At 32.9% G+C, this 21,189-nt stretch overlaps 4 long non-coding RNA genes across 5 annotated transcripts; all 4 read left to right on the top strand.

Moving 5' to 3' along the window:
* The first annotated feature begins 35 nt into the window (after positions 1-35).
* LOC105735621 (uncharacterized) lies at positions 36-2,741 on the top strand. Its single transcript, XR_015291537.1, has 2 exons — positions 36-1,046; positions 2,207-2,741. It is a non-coding gene; the product is annotated as an uncharacterized LOC105735621 (long non-coding RNA).
* Positions 2,742-3,135: 394 nt separating this feature from the next.
* LOC147657906 (uncharacterized) lies at positions 3,136-4,275 on the top strand. 2 transcript variants are annotated; one of them, XR_015291538.1, is made up of 3 exons: positions 3,136-3,316; positions 3,743-3,972; positions 4,106-4,275. It is a non-coding gene; the product is annotated as an uncharacterized LOC147657906 (long non-coding RNA). The 2 variants fall into 2 exon arrangements; XR_015291539.1 differs by lacking the exon at positions 3,136-3,316 and having other exon boundaries at positions 3,645-3,968.
* Positions 4,276-6,260: 1,985 nt separating this feature from the next.
* On the top strand, positions 6,261-7,327 carry LOC147657905 (uncharacterized). Its single transcript, XR_015291541.1, has 2 exons — positions 6,261-6,545; positions 6,647-7,327. It is a non-coding gene; the product is annotated as an uncharacterized LOC147657905 (long non-coding RNA).
* A 1,224-nt stretch (positions 7,328-8,551) lies between these two features.
* LOC147657904 (uncharacterized) lies at positions 8,552-21,189 on the top strand. The gene is made up of 4 exons (XR_015291540.1): positions 8,552-9,225; positions 19,456-19,692; positions 19,845-19,952; positions 20,529-21,189. It is a non-coding gene; the product is annotated as an uncharacterized LOC147657904 (long non-coding RNA).

The raw sequence follows: 21,189 nt of genomic DNA, 5'->3' as shown, positions 1-21,189 counted from the left end.
TGCTAAACAAGTTTGCCACGCGTGCCGGCGAAATAGTGGAAATCGTCGTCTCGTTGCCGGTTCGTGTTCGTCAGTTTCCCCTTCGTGCACATATATGTCTGTGAATTGTGGTATGCGCTAGACATGCAGCCCGTATACATGTACACGTGCCCCGGGGGGTAGGGTTTCTAGATCCCTTGTTCTTTCCGTCGCGAAAAGAAGGGCTTTTTGCAATCGACTGCCAGTCTGTGTGCCTCGAATTCGTGAAGGAGACACGGTTCGAGTATGTGAATTTGACGATACGTGGACAAATAGTGTAACTTCCGTTGAAAAGGATTTCTGAGTTACATGCTCTTTATTTTACGTGAATTCCTGCGAAAAAACTTGCTTATTCGCGAGTGATATTAATGCATCTGATGCAAATTATTCATTAGATTGTTGAAATAGCCTGATTATCTTGAAATTTGGATTTGAGAAAGAAATTTGCGATCAGTAGTGATGAGAACAAAGTATTCGCGAACAATGGCCGATATTCAAGAAATTATTGACTGTCTAAATCTATACGTGTTAGTATAGAAATATATTTCAAATACATACTCGAATTTCTGATATTTCTGCAACAATTGATAAATCCTACCTCAAGATTCTGTATACATCCTGTTAAAACTGCTACGATTCTTTTAATTTATTCTTTGATTGAGGCAATGTTTATTTCATTCACAAATAAACTTAAAATTGAAGAGTGTTCTAAATAAATTATATAAAAATTCATGTGAATATTTGTGACGGGTATGTCGATTTGACGATACGTCCCTGGTCCCCGTCGTAGAGGCAGAGAGACACGACGACGACTGGCCGAAGAAACGAGAAAAGGCACCGGGTATGCGTGAGGGCAGTGATCTCTCAGGGAGCGGCGACCTGACGTACGAACGAACGGTGTGTGATAGATATAGGATATATACTTACTTCATCACATTTTTTTTCTCTGCTATTTCCTATGTCATTGGATTTTCTACATACGGATCCATAGGATGCAACAATGTTCCTGTTTTAACCGCACTATAGAGGTAAAGATCAGAATTTGCACTTCCGCTGTTTCCTGCCGTTTGATTTTAGCACGCGTTCTTGATAAATAATGAAAAGCAACGGGATCAAGTTCAGTATGCGAATCAATTCGAAGAAGAATAATGGAAGTGAATTTACTTTATTAGAAATTGATATTTACTTAAATAAATATAATTTACTTACATGTTGTAATATGAATTTTTAATATTAATTTCACTGTTTGAATATTAATTGTCTTGGTGGCAGCACCCTCCAAGAATCGTAATTCGGATATCGATATTACCATATTGATAGTTAACAAGAACTTTTTAAATTTCGATATATTTCGAGTTATATTTAAAAATAATCGAAAATATTTATTTTTTGATTCCTATTATATCAAATAAAATAAAATATTTTCTAACAATAAAATGTTCGCCATTAAGTTAAAAATGATATTTGAAAAGATACAAATTCTTATTTCCAAGTAGGTATAAATAGAATGCTTTTCTGAGTATCGATTAACATGTTACTCGTATAACTGAAAATCGATTTTTATCGATCCATTTATCATTGCTTATGACTCTCGAGTGATCCAAATATGGCAAACGATGATGGACAAATTCAAGTTATATTATCAATGTTGAAGTATAATATTATCGAATTATTCAATCATACGAGATTAATGAAACGAGAAGAATTTATAGATTACACAAATGAAACATAGAAGAGTGAAGTCATATGATCAGTTTCATTATCAATAGATACATATGTGACTATTTACATTGCATCATATATATTGCATTTTGAAAATAGATTTAAAAAAGTGATAATTTTTAAAAGCATAAAATATTTAAAAATAATAAATTGATTGAAAAATAAATGATAAAATAAATGATAATTATTTTAATATAATTGGTAATAATTAACGATGATAGTAATTAACGATTCTAGCAATTGATCAATTTATACAATTATTTTTTTCAATCTATCAAAATTATATCATTAACTATATTTCATATCTTATTACTTATTATTATCTTATTATGAATATTTAATAATTAATAATTTTAAAAAAATTATTTATTACAATTTTACATTTGTAATTTGTTTTTCTCTATTGTTTTTTTCAAATAAATCGAGCCTGACATTAGTCTAGAATGTAATTTTCGATCTTTCATAGAATCTCCATCTCAAGAAAACTGACGGACATTGCAAGGGCCAGCCTGCACCATCTATTCCAAACTTTTCTTCCCCATACCTTGGCGCATGGGGCGGGGCCGTTGCAGTGCATCGAAAGAGAAATTTTTCCGGCGGTTGTTGGCCCAGCCCCACGACGAACGAATACTAGGGTGTTTCCCACATGAATGGCAGAGCAGTGGAGGCACATTGCAAGCAAGCTGCAGCGCTGCAGTAGGCCTGTGGGCCAAGGTTCTCTCTCTCCCTTTTGTTCCTCTTTTCCGTGCTTCTTTCCACTTACTTTTTGTCTTGGATATTCTCTTTTTCTCAACTACATTTATAGAGTAAAAGCTATTTATAATCAGGAATGAACCAACAATGACGGTTAAATATTTTAATATTTTTAAAACATTTTATTATTCATTCCTATGGTAACATTTTATTATCATTTTTATTTGCGTTTCGAATTTTTTATTATAGGAAGTTTTACAAATTTTCTTGAAAGAAAGATCAGTTATTAAAAATAGCTTATTTTTTAATTTTCTTTCATTATTTAGCTTATGTACTTACCTATATCTTAATTCTCGGATGCAGATCCCTTCCATTGGGTTAGCTATTCTAAGGTTTTCTGAGATTGATAGGCGTAACCCTTTCCCTTTAAGAATTTTTCATGAAGCCCAACCTGGATTTTCATTGGCTGTGAATTAAATGAGAATTTTTCTAATATGGCTTGTCAGACTTGCCCTTTCTTTAGATATTTCTCCATTGATTATTTATCAAAGTTGTTCATTTTTATCAATAATTTTATTTTTTATAATTTTTAAATTATATTTTCATATCATTTTCATATATTATCATTTAAATTTACAAATAGAAAACATGTGAAATATGGGAAATGCATTATAAAAAAAAAGAAATATATTGATATTTTCTGTTTCTGATCTGTCTAATCAAGGAACATAGAGTTATTCTATATCGGTGAAGATTCACAAAGTTGTGTATTGATATCTTGCGCAGTGCATACACTTATACATACTGTGATTGCGCAGATGTGCGTAATTTTTTTTCTTACTGGGAATCATTCAACTTTGCAGAAGAATCATATTTTTTTTATGTAAGCTCATTTCCTATGTTCGATAGACAGGTATATTTTTATGGGAAGATATTCATTTCGATATTACTTTTTCTATTGACTATTTGTGTTTTTCGTCTATTTGTATTTTTGATAAATTGAATTTAGGTTAAATAATATTATATTTTCATAATATTTAATAAGAATAACAATTTAATGATATTAATTATTTATTTTATATGTAATATTATACATATAAATTTTTATTTTTAATTTATTAAATTAATAATAATTAATTATCATTGATTAACTTTGATTAAATTCTTCATCATACTTCAAACAAAATTTTCTAATAAAAAAAAAAGAAAACATCAATTAATAATCTGATATATTTAGATTCATACATTTTATATTGCTTTTTTTCGCGTAGAACGATATACATATAGAGATGGTGGTGTTTCTTTATAGCTAGGTTGAGGTTACCGGAGGCCGTTTCTCGTCGTCTCTGGCTTGTCTAGTCATGGCAAGGTGCATGCTCGAGTATCGTATACTTACACGCAAATACATAGAAACCAAACGGCAGAGCGGAGTAGCTGCTGTAGAAGTGAAATAATCAGGATCAGATATTGTTGTTTGTAACACTGGTATCATTTTGAATAATGCAAATTTTCCCAAAAGATGACGATCTGATTAAGTAGGTATATAGAATAGCTATGAAATTCTAAATAAAAAAAAATTTCAAAATATTGGAGGAATTGTTTGCAACAAAAGATTATTAAAACCTAAATAAATAAAAACGAAATTTAAAGAAAGTACTTATATATTCTGTAGATACTGAAGTGTTGAAAGAAAAATTCATGGAAGTTAAAACTGGAAACGAGATGATCAATATGAAAAAAAGGAATGCACGTACGAGATAGAGCTATGATGAAATTGCTTCTAAGAATTCTGCAAATTTGTGGTGGTATTCAAAATATAAATACATTTCACTTTAATCTCAATTTAATGTAACGTGTCCTTTATATCTCATTTTATTTTTAGAGTAACTTGGAACTTTTGCTAACATACATAAAACTACTAGTAATTTATGTATGTTATATATGTTTAACCTACATATCAAATTCAAAAATTATGTAGTCTGAGAAGAATTAGCACGCGAATATTTAAGAGGGATATTGAAAACTGGTTGAGGATAGGGGACAGAGAGGTTCCTTTGCGTCCGCGGGGCTTCGGTGTCAACAGGTTTTATTTTTGCCCCGCGAAAAGGCCAAGGTCCTCTCTTGCCCCTACCGTGCATATCCGCCAGCAGTTCCCTACCCGCACCCCGCCCCTTTCTCCTCTTTCTACTCAGATCCCCTCCATCGGCATCGTCATCTCTTCTACAAGTGGGGAGACTCCCGGGGGGTGCTACGAAGAACCTTCTGGATTAATACCCGCGCTTCAGGAGAGTCTGCTCCATAGCTCCACTCTGAAGATTCTATGGAAGCCAGTCTGCTGATAATACGATAACATTTTATAGAGGAAGACTTTACTATTTATGGAGTATGTTCATGTGGAACTTGTTGATAATGATTTTGTAGCAATTATGCAATTAGAGAAATGATGATCTGCTTGTATTATAAATTCAAGAAGAAAATGCAGAGAAATTGATATCAATGGGGGTGGCACAAGTAAAAAACCAATCGAGAGAAAACAAGAAAAATAGCGACTGGAGAACGTACGAGTTGCCGACGGAAAGAAAAAGAACGATAAAAGACGTACAAGATGTAGGGAGTATATGACAAAGAGAATTGGGGAGGAAAGCAAAGAAAGGAAGAAGAAGATGAAAGATGAAACGGAAAGATGAAACGAATAATTTAGCTTTGTATATGCAAATAGCCATATTTAAGAGGAAAAGTTGAAGGGTAAGGGATGAGATCTGCTACTGATAAAACCGAAAAGTCATTTCGTATCATTTATTTATTATTTACTTTATATTACTATCAATGAATTTCAAGAATTTCAAGAAAACCAAAAAACTACAACTACCCATATATAATTGAAACTGCAAATTTAATTAAAAATTTAACGAAATTTTTTATCATAAAAAATCGTTCAAAAATTCGGTATAGAGAAAGAAGCGAATGTCCATCGCTAGATTGGAGGTTCAGTTAAAATAAGAAAAAGAAGAAGAAACAGAAGTGCATTGGATAGAGACAGATAGATAATCAAGAGGGGCGGGGATCAAGTCGCCGTGGCGGGTAGGGGAAGGGTTGTCAGAGGGGGAAGTAGAGTGCAGCGGCCTGGTCGCCTATACTCCGCGTGACTATAGGCAGTCCGGCTAGGCTAGAGTCCGCGTATAATGTATTCTCGAATATCGTGCACTCTCTCGTGATCAATATAAGCTCCGACGCGGACCGAAGATGCACGAAGACCCACCTCCTCTTTCCTCGACCCGCCCGGACGATGTTTTTTCGTGCGGAGTGCAACGCACGCTGGATCGCGAGAACTGCACTCGCTCTCCCCTTCTCCCTGACTTTTTGTTTCTCTCTCTTTTTCTCTTATACAGACTATTTGTCTTTGTCTGATACATACTGACTCGCTTTACTCTTTCATTTTACTCGATTATATATTCGTGACAGTGTCGAAACAGAAGAGGAGGGGAATGAAAGAATATTATAATCTTGGGAATTATTTAAATTCTCTCGTTAGTGGGAATTCATGTTCCTGTATTTAATGAATATCAAACATAATGTTGTATGGCAGCTAGAACATAGATAGTCTATTCTATGATTAAGTTGGTAGCACGAAGCTAGTAATCATGTTGATTGGTAAAAAATTCTAAATTTGTAAATTTTTATAAAATTTGGGGATAATATATTATAACTGAATCTAATCATTAGAAATGTTTGAAATAGATATAAAATATAGAATAAATGGAAGATTGATGGAAGGAAGCAATAAAGCGTAATCGACGAAATCTTCTCGGCTTGATTGAGCGATATTCACTCGTATGAATTAAAGTTTAGGCCTGCACACCTTCGCCGACACTTGGCTCTTCTGCTTCTTGACTCCTGCTGCCTCTCCGCGGCCCCTTGATCAACCTTTCGAGAGTAATGAAGCCTGTGACGACAAATATTTAACATACTAAAGGGTCGGCCCTCTTGGATTCACTTTATGATCCTTCGTCTATGATCTTTAACATCGATTAATTTTTTTCTTAACCTAAACTTGAACGAAAAAAGTTTAATGAATGTCACATTTTATATATCATAAATATTACACAAACAAGGTATTTGATTAAAATTTTTATAAGCAACTATTTATCTTGTTGCTGATAATATTCGGATAAAAACAAATATAATTCAATAGATGTTCATGTTTCAATCTCAGTCGCTGCTTCTCAAGAAATAAGAAAACAAGAGAGGAAGATGAAGGAATATGGAAAGATGGAAGGAAGGAGGTAAAGATTGAAAGGCAGACCAGTCGAAGGAAGAAAATTGGTAGAAGCAAGCTGGTGCACGTTCCAGAAAACTGTCCGCCATGTCGGCCTCCACCACCCCCACTACATATATGCAGCCAACAGCATGAGATATCGTCCGTTGCACTTTTAAAGCTTTCGTGTGAACGCACTATGTGTACGTATGCGTGTATTTGTATCTGTGTGGAGAGCCAGCATACTCACATATATCCAGCAGTAGCTCCCCGTAAAAGAAGAGACTGGTCCGTTCGGTATCCAAGAAAGTAAAATCTTTCAGTAGTAATATATCATTCTTACATCAATTCATCATGAAATATTATGAATATTATGATATTTTCACGTTAGTACAAATTAAGAAATATTCTTCAAGATCATAAATTTTTAAGTATAATTATCAAATTTAAAAATTGAATAGGATATCTAAGAATATTTGGTTTTTGTTTATAGGATGAAATAACTGCAATATTTAATTTGATGTTTGAAAAATATCCTATGAATGAATATATTTTAATTTATAAAAATTTAATAATTTTAAAAGAAAGAAAATGCTCAAAAAAAAATGTGCATCCGATAAATAGAATAGCATAAATATTCTTTCTTTCGATTCTGAATTCTTTAAAAAAGAATTATCTGTTTCCTCTTAAAAGGTTCTTATGTATTGCTCATTAAGAGAAAAGGCAAGCAAATAGCTATCGGTAAAAATTAGGGTCGGAACGATGTGGCGGGCGGGATTTTCGTCGCATGTTGACTGATTTTCTAAGTCGACCTTAGGTGGGATAACAGGGGGGAGGAGGCTGTCTCCCACTCGGTTGCAACGAGCTGGCAACGCCATTGGCAAGTGGCAACGCTGGCCAGCTGCACGAGGGAGGGGTAAGAGTTAGACTATAGCAATGTAGAGTGGGGTCGATGGTCCCCCACTGGTTACGCCACTGGCACTGAATTTCGCACGGCCTAAACGGAGAGCTGCGAGAAACAGAGACGGAACGCGACAGACCACCGACTGAAAGAGGGTGAGAGGGCAAAGACTAGATAGAGAAAGAAAAAGAGCGAGAGAAAGAGAAAGGAGGTAACCATGTGCGTCTCCGAGACAACCTCGAAGCTCTCTGCAACTATACGAACGTTCAGCTTCGTTTTCGTTCTCCTTCGCGCCGAATTCGTGCTAGCGTGTAAGTACGTTTATCGTATCGAGTTTTCTTTCCTGCTAACTTCTCTGTCCAGCCAATTCAATAGCCATCCCCTCTCAATCTTCTGTTTCTGTTCCTCCACTTTCCACCCCCACGGAAAAGCAAATTCTCTCCGTGTCACTGAACCCGGTCGTCTGACCCCGTCGTTCGGTTTTTCCGCACGAAATACTTCGACCTCGTCTCCGGAAGTAGGATGAGATTTTCCTTCTTTATCCTTGTGGTATCTACAGCTACGTAATTCTAGAACAAAAATCATGTATTCTCTCGTCTTACTGCTTCACTCTAAATTCTCTATATCATCTTTAAATAATCCGTGTTACAGGTTTATGGGATCTGTGAAGATTCATCCCGACAGAGTGTATTGCATCATGCGGGGGCCAATGAAATCCCCGGTGTACCGGGTAAGCAGCACCCTCTTCTCCCCGTCCCTCAAGCCCCCTATGAAAAAGATGATGTGAGGGCCGACGCGTGTGGAACACCAAGTGCAGCCGGGATCGCGGTTGATCGTTGTCGGGGAGCAAAGGTGCAAGCTTGATAGTCCGCTGTTTCGCTCGTTCCTCCGTTCCTCCCGTCCTCGTTCCACCGTCCATGTCTGGGTTCGTTCGCTGGTTCAGCTGGCGTCCCACGGCACGCAGTCTGTCGCTGTCATTGACGAAGTTCGCTTCTAACGCAGTTATATCTTTGAAAAAATGAGTATGTGTTCCATCATACGACGTTTTTTTTACGATTTCTTCGTTTTCAATTACACTTATGTATCATTTCTTTTGTGATATTTTGAGTTGCTCTGCAATCAATTTGGTTAACAGAAATATGGTGTTCAAAGAGTGAATTTCCAATACGATCGTATATTACAGTATTTCAAAGATATTTAAGAGATGCTCGAGGCAGAAATCCAAAACATTTGAATATTTATCATTTAATTTGTAGGAAAATTTCTAGAATTATTTCCTAGATGCACCTTATCTTCCCGAAACAATTTCAGAAGACGACGAGGTTAAGAATTTTCTTGAATTTGATTTTCCATGAAATCGGTCTCGCGATTCGCGATTGTGAACGGTGATGAAAAGATGATATGGAATCTTCCAATGAGTGACGCGGGTGTCTAGCAAAGTGGAAAGTGTTTTCTCGTCTCTTTTTGGATCTAGAGACCCTGGTTTTTCTTCGATTAATTGTGCATTGTGACGAATGTGTCTGTGCAGTGTATCCACAGTGTAGCGGACGTGCTAAAAAAATCACAAGTTTGGGATACTTATTTGGTGTAATCGATGGGAATAATTATTGGAGAAGCGGAATCAACGATTTTAAGGGTAAGTAAAAATTGAAAAATACAAGATATCATTTCATCATTAAAGATGAACACGAAGATAATCGGTGCCAGGATTTTCAATGGATTATATTATTCTTGTGAAATGACCGGAAATTTTAACTTTAATAATAAACAATTGATGCAAATTAATATATATTAGCTTCATATATTATTAGCTTTTCGAATTACGCGTGATATTGAACTAGATAGAACTTATATATAAACTAGATTATTTTTCAGAAGTTTTTAGTTATCATGGAATTCAATCGTACTTCAAGTATATATATATATATTAATTTTTTATTTTCAAAAATGTCTTCAACAAAAAAGTTCGAATCTTTTAAAAAGGAATCGATACTTCCATTCAAATTTAACGAATTTATATCTAATTATATAGCTTTTGATTATCCATATAATATCTTTAATTATGGAATTAATTTATCTAAAATATTTTTAATTTTCAATCATCTTTAATAGTTTTTCTTCATTAAGGCGAAACATATGATTGAAAGTCATTATTTTTATTTCATAAAAAATTTAGATATCGGACTATAATATATATATATATATATGTGTGTGTGTGTGTAGATAAATTATCGGACATAGTTATATTATTTATAGAAGATGTGAAGGATCAACAACTTTCCTTTTGATGCAGTATGTAGAATTCCACATCGATAGAGGAAGGAAGTATTTTTCGCCATAGAGTGATAAAATTAACCTTAACCTCTTGTTAGATACATGCACTCGGGGTCAATGACATTCCCTGTTGTTTCATTTCCCTCTTCGACGCATGCGCACGTTTTGACAGGTCTGAGGCGGCGAAGATGTTTCTAAGAGAAATATATGTAGTTGTATCAATGCTAATGTTATTTGTTTCAATTAAAAATTGAATTTTTCATTTTGAAACAGTAGAAATTTTCTTTAGGATATGCAATTGTAATCGATTTTTGGACGAAAAGATCATAATTTTCTTTTCAAAACCGTTACTATGGTTATACTCCGGTGATATTCAAATAAAATTAAAATAGAAACTATTTCATATTTTTTCAGATATATAATAAATCATTTTTAATTTTTTAAATTAAATTTCATTGAGAAGATAGTTAGAAAATCCAAAAAAGTATTTAGAAAGCGTAATTCAATTTCTTTTTTAAATGATAAAGAGTGACTAGAAATAATCAACGACATATCCATAATATTTCATTCTTCATCTCATTTTCCATATTAAAAAAATGACACGGCTTTGTTTCTAAAAACATTACACATTTCTCGAATTATAATATTTTATTTCAAATCATAGTAGATAACAGAGATAACAAAGAAGACATTATACTATGATTTGAAATATTACGTAAAAATTTATTATTTATTATTTAAAATTATAATTCATTAGTTGATAATTTCAGTTTCAAAAATAGATATTTTTTACGAGACAATTATGCTAATATCTGTGTATTATCTTCATTATTTCAAATTCTATTCAACTGACGCCATATTGAAATGGCGCGTTTCTACTGAGCGATTTTTTAATATAGATTATGTTAGCAGAATTATATAATTTATATTATGGCTATCTTTATTTGAAAAGTGTTTACATTTCTAAATTAATAACTTATGATGAAACATTTAAAATTATATATATTGAGCAAAGAAATATATTTCTATGTTATAAATTATCATAATTTTATTGTCACGATCTTTTTTATATTTATTTTAATGTTAATGGTATCATTGTTATCATATTTAACGTGTTTGCCTTCTCCTGATTTGTTTTTTTTTTTTTTTTTTTCTTTTTTTTCACGTGGCCGCATAGATCGATGAAATCAACGTGTTCTGACTGTAGCAAAATAAAAGGGGGGGAGGGGGGAGGGGGGAAAAAGCAGAAAGCTGGAAGACTGATAAATGCGCGGGAATTGGAGATTTATCGTACTTACTCTAGCAACTCGAAGCTGTTTGATTGTTATTAGTTTCGATAACTTATCATTAGTGATTGTTTCATACAAAAAAGAACACGTTTTGAAGAAATTTTAGATTTGCTTCTTATGAAATAACTTTTTTTTATCTTTTCTCTACTACGATAATGGTTTTTTATAAAATATAAACACATACATATGCATAAATGAATTTATTCTTAAATCAAAATTCGATTAAGAAATATTATAGCAAATATTCAATTTCTCTAAATTAATATCTTTGAAGTAAAGATAGTAAAGCTTATATATAGTGTCTTAATTGATATTAATAATAATAATAATAATAATAATAATAATAATAATAATAAATAAATAATATTAAAAAGAAATAAGCGAGGAAGTTTGATCGACAGAGTTTGATCGGATAAGAAAAATCAAATTTTTTTATGTTTTTCGCAGCCGGTAAGGTAGGGCAAGGATCGAGGATTGAAAGTTTAAAAAGGAAGCTCGCATAAGGGGGCACAGGAACCAAAAAAAGACACTCGCGAGCGAGATCAATACCCCACCGGTGCAATGTACTCCCGCGGTCTCCTCGTTGCAGCTCGATTGTTCGCGAATGAAAAACGAATGGCGAACGAAAAAAATGCGAGCCGGAACTAGAAACCATTTGATTCGAAGATAAGAGATTTTACTATTAATTAATTAAACTTGCATGCACACATCCGATTAATTATAAGAAAAAAAGAAACATATAGAAAACACAAACGTAATTAAAACGATTTCGTAGATGGCGCGATGATCGTCTTTAAAACCGAGATCAGTAAAGTAATAATAGTTGCAATCGATTTACAACAGTTCGTCGCGATAATTTCTATTTGATTTTAAAATTTGATTTAAAAGCTTGTCTAGAAATCTTTTATTTCTTTTTTTTTTTTTTTAATTTTTTTAATTTTTCTATAGTTCGACGAAGGATTAGAAATTGCAAATTGCAACTCAGCTGATAGGTTTGCCTGAATTGAGTTGAAATAAACGGCGAAACGCCGGGAAGAGAAGACGGAAACGGAAACTAGTTCCGGCCAAGATCAATACCTAAGTTGTGCAACAGACTGTCTGGCGCAAGCCTTGTTCCTTGGTTGCGTGTTCCCCGTGCGCGGCACGCAGCGTGCAACGCCTCGTTGCAACCGGTGCAACGTGCAATGCCACGATTTACTCGCTCATGGGTACACGCATGGCTACTCTCATCTAGCCGGCTATTGGATAGGTCAGTGTAATTGATATTAACACCTCGTGCTTTCAACGCGTATCTATTAATCATTAAAAAAAAAAAAAAAAAACAAACAAACAAACGTGATATAGAATATCTTTTTTATTTTTTGTTTCTCTTAAATCTCAATTGCATTAGTCATTTTATAAATTGATATAATTGATATAATTGATATGATAAGTTATTTCTGAAGTTATAAGTTTTGAATTATAAACCAAAGTTGAATTATAAATAATAATAATAATAATAATAATAATAATTTTAGAATTAAAGGAGATAATGGTTTTCAAGCGGTATTCAATGATTAGAGATCATGTGATTATATATTTTTTCTCCAAGAAGAAAATATCACGTGACGATTCATGAATTACATTCGTGAATGCCCTCTTTCCGATGATATATCACTTTTGATCATTGTTTTTTCTTCACATCACGTACTATTTATCTCTCTTATTAAACAAGAAATAATGATAATGGTTTTGCTATATTTTTCAGGTTCTGTTTATCTGTAAATTATTTTTAATTGCAATGTCTCTATCTATTTTAATACAACTTATAGGTAAAAACATTTAAGCATCTATAGTGATATCATCCCGATGAATATAAAATGATGATATTTATAGATAATTTCGAGTGGCCGTGAAATGGAAGTTATGATTTTGCGGAAGTTATAAAACGTTCTGATTTTAATTTGTTTTTGATGAAACGTTGTGTGTTGCATACATTAATTATTATTATTTTTTTTTTTCGTTTGTTCTTAATTGAAAAATCGAGTAAATTATATTAAAAATGTAAAAATTGTATACTCGAAAACTTTTTTAAATTACAATTTATTTTATCTTAAAGTATGCAAATGATTTCTTTAGAATGAAATGTGTTAATACAAACGTTCAGAGGTTATGTTTATGTTCGTATGATGAAATATTATTGTATGATTATTGAAAAAACAAAGTGAGTCATCATTCTCTGATTTTCGGTTTAGAGATGACTCGATTTTTTATGGGAATAAAATAATCCATCAAATCTAAAGTATAAAAATATGTACATCCAGTTTAAAATGCCATTGTAGATTGTATATTTTCTTAAATGAAAAAGAATTAGAATAAGAATTGGAATAACATATTGGAAATAAAATTTTATAATTATTATATGCTTGATTATAAAGGTTAATGACAAGATATTAACGAAATTATAAAATTTCTACAACAAATATATTACTGAATCAGATTAAAATAATTTCCAGTATCTGAATTTATACAGTTCTGCGAATCAAGAAGTATAAAACAGATTACTATCATTTTAACATTTTCTGAAAACATTGATGAAAGAAGAAATATTGAAAGAAAGAAATTTGTAATTGAAATTTCAAGAAAGGAAGGAAAACAAAAGATTTAAAAAAAATTAAGAACAAACTTAAGCAGGATGCCTTTTGATGAAAATTTTTAAAATTTTTCTCTATAAAAAACTGATAGTATTTCTGGAGAAAAAGATAGCAATACTGAACACACGAAATATGAGAAATACAATCATATAATTAAAAGAACGACTGAGATTTCATGTTTGATTTCTGAGAATTAATTTCACAAAGAACGTTCAAAAATTTTTGAATATACACACACGATGTGGAAATGTTTTATCCAAAAAAAAAAAAAAAAAAAAAAGGTAAATAATTCTTTGTTTCATTAGATTTATTTTTTAATTTTTCTTTAATTGAACTATCCTGAAGAAAGGATCATCTCACTCCGGATAAAATAACTTTATTAACATGGTATTTTTCCCTCAAAATTATGATTATTCTTTGTTTCATTCTTTAATATTATAGAACCACATGCGCTTACATTTACAAATATATATTTATTTCTTTTGTTTAGATATCAATTAACTTTATGGTGTGCTGATTATTTTAAAAAATGAGTGAATCATCCTCGAAATTATCCTGTATACAAAAGATTTTTAGAAATCCATTGCTTACCTAGCTTAAAACCTTCGTTTCTATTCTACAATTGATCCAAGAAATTGAGTCGCGAGAAAAATGTTCTTGGAAGTAACGGTAATGTTGAGAAGAAGTTCCGTAGAGTGAGTATGGAGGTACTTATCTGGCATTGACAATGAGCCACAATCTTGTGGTGTTGTGTTACACCTGTCGACTGTCCATGTGCTTAAGTCGGATGCAATTAACGCGACTCGACAGATATTCGCAGATAGTGACATAGCGTTAATTGGTACTGATTCGCAACATCCAGTTCAAGGTCATCGATAATCAGTTCATGACTTGGTCGCAGGTAATTGATAATACGTGGTATTTCACGGCGAAACTTTCGAAGAATCTATCACATTCGTTCGACAATTATATGTTTAATCGTGAATTGAAATTTTTAGAAACGATTGAGGAAGTAATTTTTTTCTTTATAAAGAGGAAAGATTGAATCAACCAGATATTTTGCGTTACCGAAATATAATGATTGAAACTTGTACAAAGAGATAACGTATATATCAGCTGATAAACCAGGATTTTATTGAAGTTCGTCGTAAGAAAAATTAATTGATCTTTTTGCAATTTACGAAACTATATATTTTTATCGATTCGATCATACAATTTTTTTTCTTTCAAATTTATCGCGACATTTTTCTATCGATAAAACGTAATCTTATCTGACGTCGGTTGAAAATTACGCAAGCATATATGAATTTGGATTCTGATATCACACAATCAGAATTTCCTTATGACAATTTAATCGTAGCAACAGATACGAGCGAAATGAAATAGCGCTCAAACGATTTAATCGGAATATTTAATTCATCGAAGATATCAGAGAAGATCGATCTTGTTCCGATTTGTTTGTTTCTTTATTGTCACCGACTTGGTCTTATTTCTTATTTTTATATTTCTTAAATTTCGTCTCGATATATTCAATTATTGTAACAGTTATTTTTTTTTTTAAATTATCTATCTAATTGTTCGAATAAAATTTGAGATATAAATTTATTAGAAGAGAGATAAAACGGCGTGTTAAAGAATTTATCGAAAAATATAATTCAAGCGACAAGAGCACAACGTATCGAATCGATTTGATTGCCGATACCTTTCCAAGAGGCAAGCTACCTATTCTGTACAGAATATCCATCCAGGCCCATAATTCGTGAGTGGAGAGAGGAGAGGGAGAGAATGCACGCAGTGTGCGTTCGATCTAGTCAGTCTCTAGTAGAACGCATGCCGGTCATTGGTTGGTTTGCTCTATGTGGTGGGCGGAGATAGGCGTATGGGAGTACTAAATCGAGCCATGGTGTCCCTTTTTTCCATCCCTTCCTCACCCCCTCCTAGAATCCTCTCACCCCCCTCTCCATCTGGGCCTCTCCCTTCCTCCATTCAGTCATTCTCTCTCTCTCTCTCGTTCTTAACTATAACATTGGTTGTATCCTTTCGCACAAGTTTTCAACAATTTACCAATATCTAATCGATAAATCGAAGTCTGATTAAAATTCTTCAGGATTTTCTAATTAATTATCTCGTTAGATTTATTTTAGCTATGTATCAGACATACTTTAGACGTATATCGGAAAACAAGATTTTAATTCTATGTGAGACTTGCTTAATTTGAACGGAACATGAGAGTAATTTGTGTAGAAAAATTAAGAGATTTTTATCAATGGAACATGTTTTACGTTTGCTACGAAAACGCGAATTGACCGCAATTCCGCTAAGGATTCAGCAGTGAAAGAATTAAAAAATTTTTCACTCAAGATGCGCAAAAGTGGATGGAATGTTTGTTGAAAATGCATAAAGGAGTATAAGGGAGAGGCAGATGGTAAGTCCAAGAGACCAAGAGACCAAGTGCATTATAACGGCAGTCCAGTTGCATTGGCCGCTGGTCCAAATCGGCTGGATGCTCGCCGAGGCTGCAACCGAAGGCGAATACACCATCAGACACGTCCTTTTTCCTTGGTTCGCAGCTCTTGTTCCCGCAGGACAGGATTGACCAGTTCTCGGCCGATGCAAGTTCGCAAGATATTCAAATGCGCCTAGTCGGTGTTTCTTCGCGCTTCCTTCGCTACTCGTTCCCCTTTGTTTCTTTCATACTTTTGGGAAGAATCTCTCTCTTTATTTATTCGCCTAGTTAACGAAAGAATTCTCGAGCAAAGGGGAACTGAATGTAGCTACGAGAGAAACCCTTTTATTCCCGCCATATTATTCTCGGATGAAATTAAATAAAGATATGTGTGTAAAATACGTATGTTCAAAAAGTGAAATTATAGAGTTATTTCCTTCGCATATCTACACATAAAATGAAATTTATACTAATATCTAAGTTGATTATATATCTGGTTGATCCTTTTTCTCTCATGATATAACTGATGATAAATGATTGTTTCGGAGAATTGTTGAGTCATGTTGATTCTTTTCCAAGATGGAGGACGCGCGTAGCATATATTCCACCTGTTCTTCACCAAGGAAGGTCGATTCGCTTTTCAACGGGTTAAATCGATTATCGTTTCCAACCTTCTTCCTTCTATACATTTCCATTAACTTTTATTTATTATTCTCTGGATATCTTTTAAGATGTTTAAGATGTTGCATATCATTTTTATATTACAGTGTTTACAAAAAAGATTTTATTCGTTTTATTCATTCCTTTCTTGAAACATTTATACATTTCTTAATACATATATATAAATTGATTTATTAATTTTTCTTCATATAGATTAATGAAATAGAAATAACAGTTGAGCTTAATTTTATTCAAAGATTTTGATTTTTCAAATAAATTGTAAGCACTTTTCTCTTACATAGGATATAATTGCATTTTTTTTCACTTATGCACCATTTTATCATTGATAGATATTCGATTTTTTTCGATTTTTCTCACTTTGTAAATATTTTACAATTTGTGTACGTGTAATGCACATACGTATTGACTGTACGTATCTAAAAAGCAACATCTGATATCGTGTTGCTATGGGAACGTTTCTTCTTCTCTTCTTTTACTCCTCTCTGCTTCTCTTCTTTTTATTTTTTCTTTTCACGGATTTCTTGCGGTTCGTGAGGAAATCTATCTCCACCGTATATAGCTATATTTTTGTAGTCATAGAGACGAGTGTCGTCGACAATGGAAAGGAATCTGTGTCGATCTATGTAATTAACTTCTCATGCTAGTAATTTACAGTCAGTGTTCGATTTCCTTCTATATATGTACTTGTATTATATTCTTTCTTTGGTTGAATTCAGTAATTCAGTTTAATCTTCGCTAAGTTTAATTCTTAATAAAGTATTTCTTGACGTATGTTATCAATTATTGCGATCTAAATTTGGAAAAACATTGCGATGAATACATATACATGTGTAATACATAACGAAGAAATTTGAAAAGAAATTCTACTCCTTAAACCTTTAAATTGTTGACCAAAATTTAGCAACGAATAGATATTAATTTTCTTATTGCAAAATCGAAGAGAATTGAAAAGGAAGAATGTCGTACCAGAAGTAAGGATGATGAAAAATTTGTGCTAATGATCGACTTCATTTATTTTATCAGCTATTAAAAAATAAAAATATTAATAAAGATTGATATATTTTTTAATGAAAGAAATTTACAATGTTCGTGAATAGCAAATATTTGGCTTTCATCATCAACTTTTCTTTATTAAAAAACACCAATATATATATATATATACACACACACACACACAAGCATACACATTTATGTATTCCGTGAACGTTCATTGTTCACCCAGCTAGTGTTTCATTCCGCGAAGCGAGTCGAAGTGAAAATATATCAGCAGAGATAAAGGATTGCGTGTTGAAAACCGAGTCTGTGCTACCAATTATTAACTGACCAATATTACTGGAATTCACATGAATATTTTTATGAAACTTTGCGAGAAAATAAAACAAGAAAAATACATACTTCATTCTTTTTCATGCTATTAGATTGATATGATGTATTATATTTTTATTATTTCTTATTTTATTACATATTATTTCTCTTAGAAATATATTTCCTTCCGATATTGCTTTCTGTACTACTATTTCACATCATAAACTATAAATTCCTTTTTGTCTCCTAATTCTTTTCTGAAATACATTTGTAATTCGATATTTCAATTAACTTCTGAAAGATTGTCATCTTAAAAATTGTGATGGAAATATATGGTATCCATTATGAGGTATAGAATACAAATTCCTTTATGAATATCCATAATCTTGCCTATTTTTTAGAACGAAAGGGGAGAGATTAGATAGAAGTGTAAAATATCGATTTGAGAGAAATTATTTCAAAAATATTAATGATAAAATATATATGTGTATGTGTTCGGCCCTGGGATATGCAGTTCATTCACACGACTGTGTCTCGCTAAATATAATATGGCGGTGACCCCGGTCCTCCACCGTCGACTCTTCTCCCTTCCCCGACCCCTCGATACCCCACTACTACTCCCTTCGATGCTTCCCTAATTCAACGCCCCTGTGATTGCGTCTCTGCCCCCGCGTCACTCCTCCTTGTCCTCGGCACCATACCACTCCGCTTCTTCGTATGTTCCCTTCTCTTTTCCTTTCTCTTCTCTTCGCTTAACTTCCTTTCTTTTCTCTTCCTCCCCTCCTCTTATCCTCTTTTGCCCCTGGAGCTTTCTATTCTCTGTCTCCCAAGAAAGAAAAACCGAGCGAGAAGAGGCCTCTGATCCTCTTATCTTCCTGTTACTTTTACGGTTGTTTCAGTCGTACCAACTGACTTGATGATTGCACCAGCTCTTACCCACGAGCTTTTCAAATTTATATTCATGTCATAAAATTTTTTTTTTTATCAATTTTAACGACGAGTCTTAAAAGTTTTGGTTTAAATATATAGCAAATGTTAATTGGTAATTGTATTTAAATAAAAAAGTTTGAATAAGATTCAAATTTTTAAAGAATTTCATTGGAAGAAGAAATGAAATGTAGAATTTAAAAAGAGAAATTTTCATTGATGAAAATTGCCATGTTTTTAAGAAGAAACATGGTATAATTAACTATTAGTTACTAAAAATTTCTTTCTTTTTTTTGTTTTTTCTACGATAGATGGAGACCAAAAAGGAAACGATTGCCAAGGAAAGAGAGGGGTGCAGCTTTTCATGTAGCGTACATAATTCCCCCTTGACTACTTCTGCATCCAGATCCTTCACCGTCTTCCAGACTTTAAGACCCATCCACAACGAATGATCCCAATTTTCCTCCTAAATCTTTTCTCCTAAACTTGGAACTTCGAGATTTAAAATTCAAATTCACGATGAATTTGTCTTTCAAACAATATTCAAGGTAAAATTAACATTTTTTTCATTTTCTTATGCATGAGTATTAGATTAAGAGATTTCTTTATAATCGAATATCCAAGTTACTTTGTGTTCTTAAGTAGAACACAAGTGACCAGTTAATCCGGAATATGTATTAATTTATTGCACGTATTCCAGGGTCCAGATCGTAAAGAATAATCGGTCAGTTGGAAACAGTACCTAACATCCCTTAGGGCCGCGTGAGGAGAAATGCAGAGGCCATTCAACTGTCTACGAGCGAAGCAGGCAGGGGATTTTTACAACGCCCGACTCTCTACCTACTCTCCTGTATTCTTCTTGCTCTTCTTCCCTCTCTTCGTCTTCTTCGTCCTTTTCTTCGTCTTGTTTCTTATAGGATAGCCTCGGCCTTCTTTTTCTATGCCCTCCTGATCTCTCTACCCGGCAACGGCGTGGCGAATCAGGGAATCTCATGCGTGAGAAATTCGAACCTAAGAACCTTCGAAATATATGAAATTTGATATGAAGAATATCGCTTCTAAATAATAATTTTTAGAATATGCCTATCCGTTCAATAGGTTTATTAATTTTCAACGAGTTTCACAATTATCGATATTCCTTATCTCTTGATTAATTGTCATAAGTTTATTAAGTAATCAACGATTATAATAGTTGATTTATTTATTTAAACAACTCTTTTAATTTCGTTAATATTCTTCTTTTTATTTTTCTTTTCTTCAGTTTGATGATAAATGAACATTATTAATGAACAAATTAAAAAAATGAATAATGAATAATAACAATGAATATATATATATATATATTTAATTATATAATCAAAAATAATTGTTCGTTAATTTTCAGGTGCAGTTACAGTACTTTTCAATGGACAAAAACGAGCAGGAAAAAGGAAGTTAGGAATACAGCGCGGAACAATCCAGTGATAGCCGTTATCAGCTATACTTGATGATACTAACCCGTAGATCCGAACTTGTGGGCTTTTTTATATGTATACCGCAAGCTCCTATCTACCGGTACATGTAGTCAGGCCAGCATTTAAGCTTTTCAACGGAACCTCCTCCTTCTCCTTCACACCCTTCTGCCCTCCTGAAAGCCCGCAGCACTTCCGGTTATCAACGCGTATACTTCTTGTCAAGTAATTTTCTCGATGGAATAAAAGAGTGAGAGATAGAGAGAAATAGAGAGAGAGAGGGAGAGGGAGAGAGAGAGAGAGAGAGAGAGAGAGAGAGAGAGAGAGAGAGAGGGAGAGAAAGAGTATCAATAAAGAAATTGTGACGAGAGAATAAGAAAAGAGTAATATCTATGATATCATCATCATTTCGTTTTAGCAATCGATTGATTTAAAAAGAAAAAAAAAAGTATGCTATTTTGGCAAAATTAAAACGAAAAACTTAGAATTAAAACTTGGACGAAAAGTTAAATGTGTTTATTTTGATAAAATTATTTAGTTAAATTATTTAATTTAAAACTTTATATTCTAAGATTAAATAAGATTCTGAAGATA

This window comes from Apis florea, unplaced genomic scaffold, assembly GCF_048593485.1.
Source record: "Apis florea isolate Af1SG1 unplaced genomic scaffold, ASM4859348v1 contig_2492_pilon, whole genome shotgun sequence".
Classification (NCBI taxonomy): Eukaryota; Metazoa; Arthropoda; class Insecta; order Hymenoptera; family Apidae; genus Apis; species Apis florea.
Note: the sequence above shows the minus strand (reverse complement) of the source record. Positions and strands in the feature narration are given on the sequence as shown.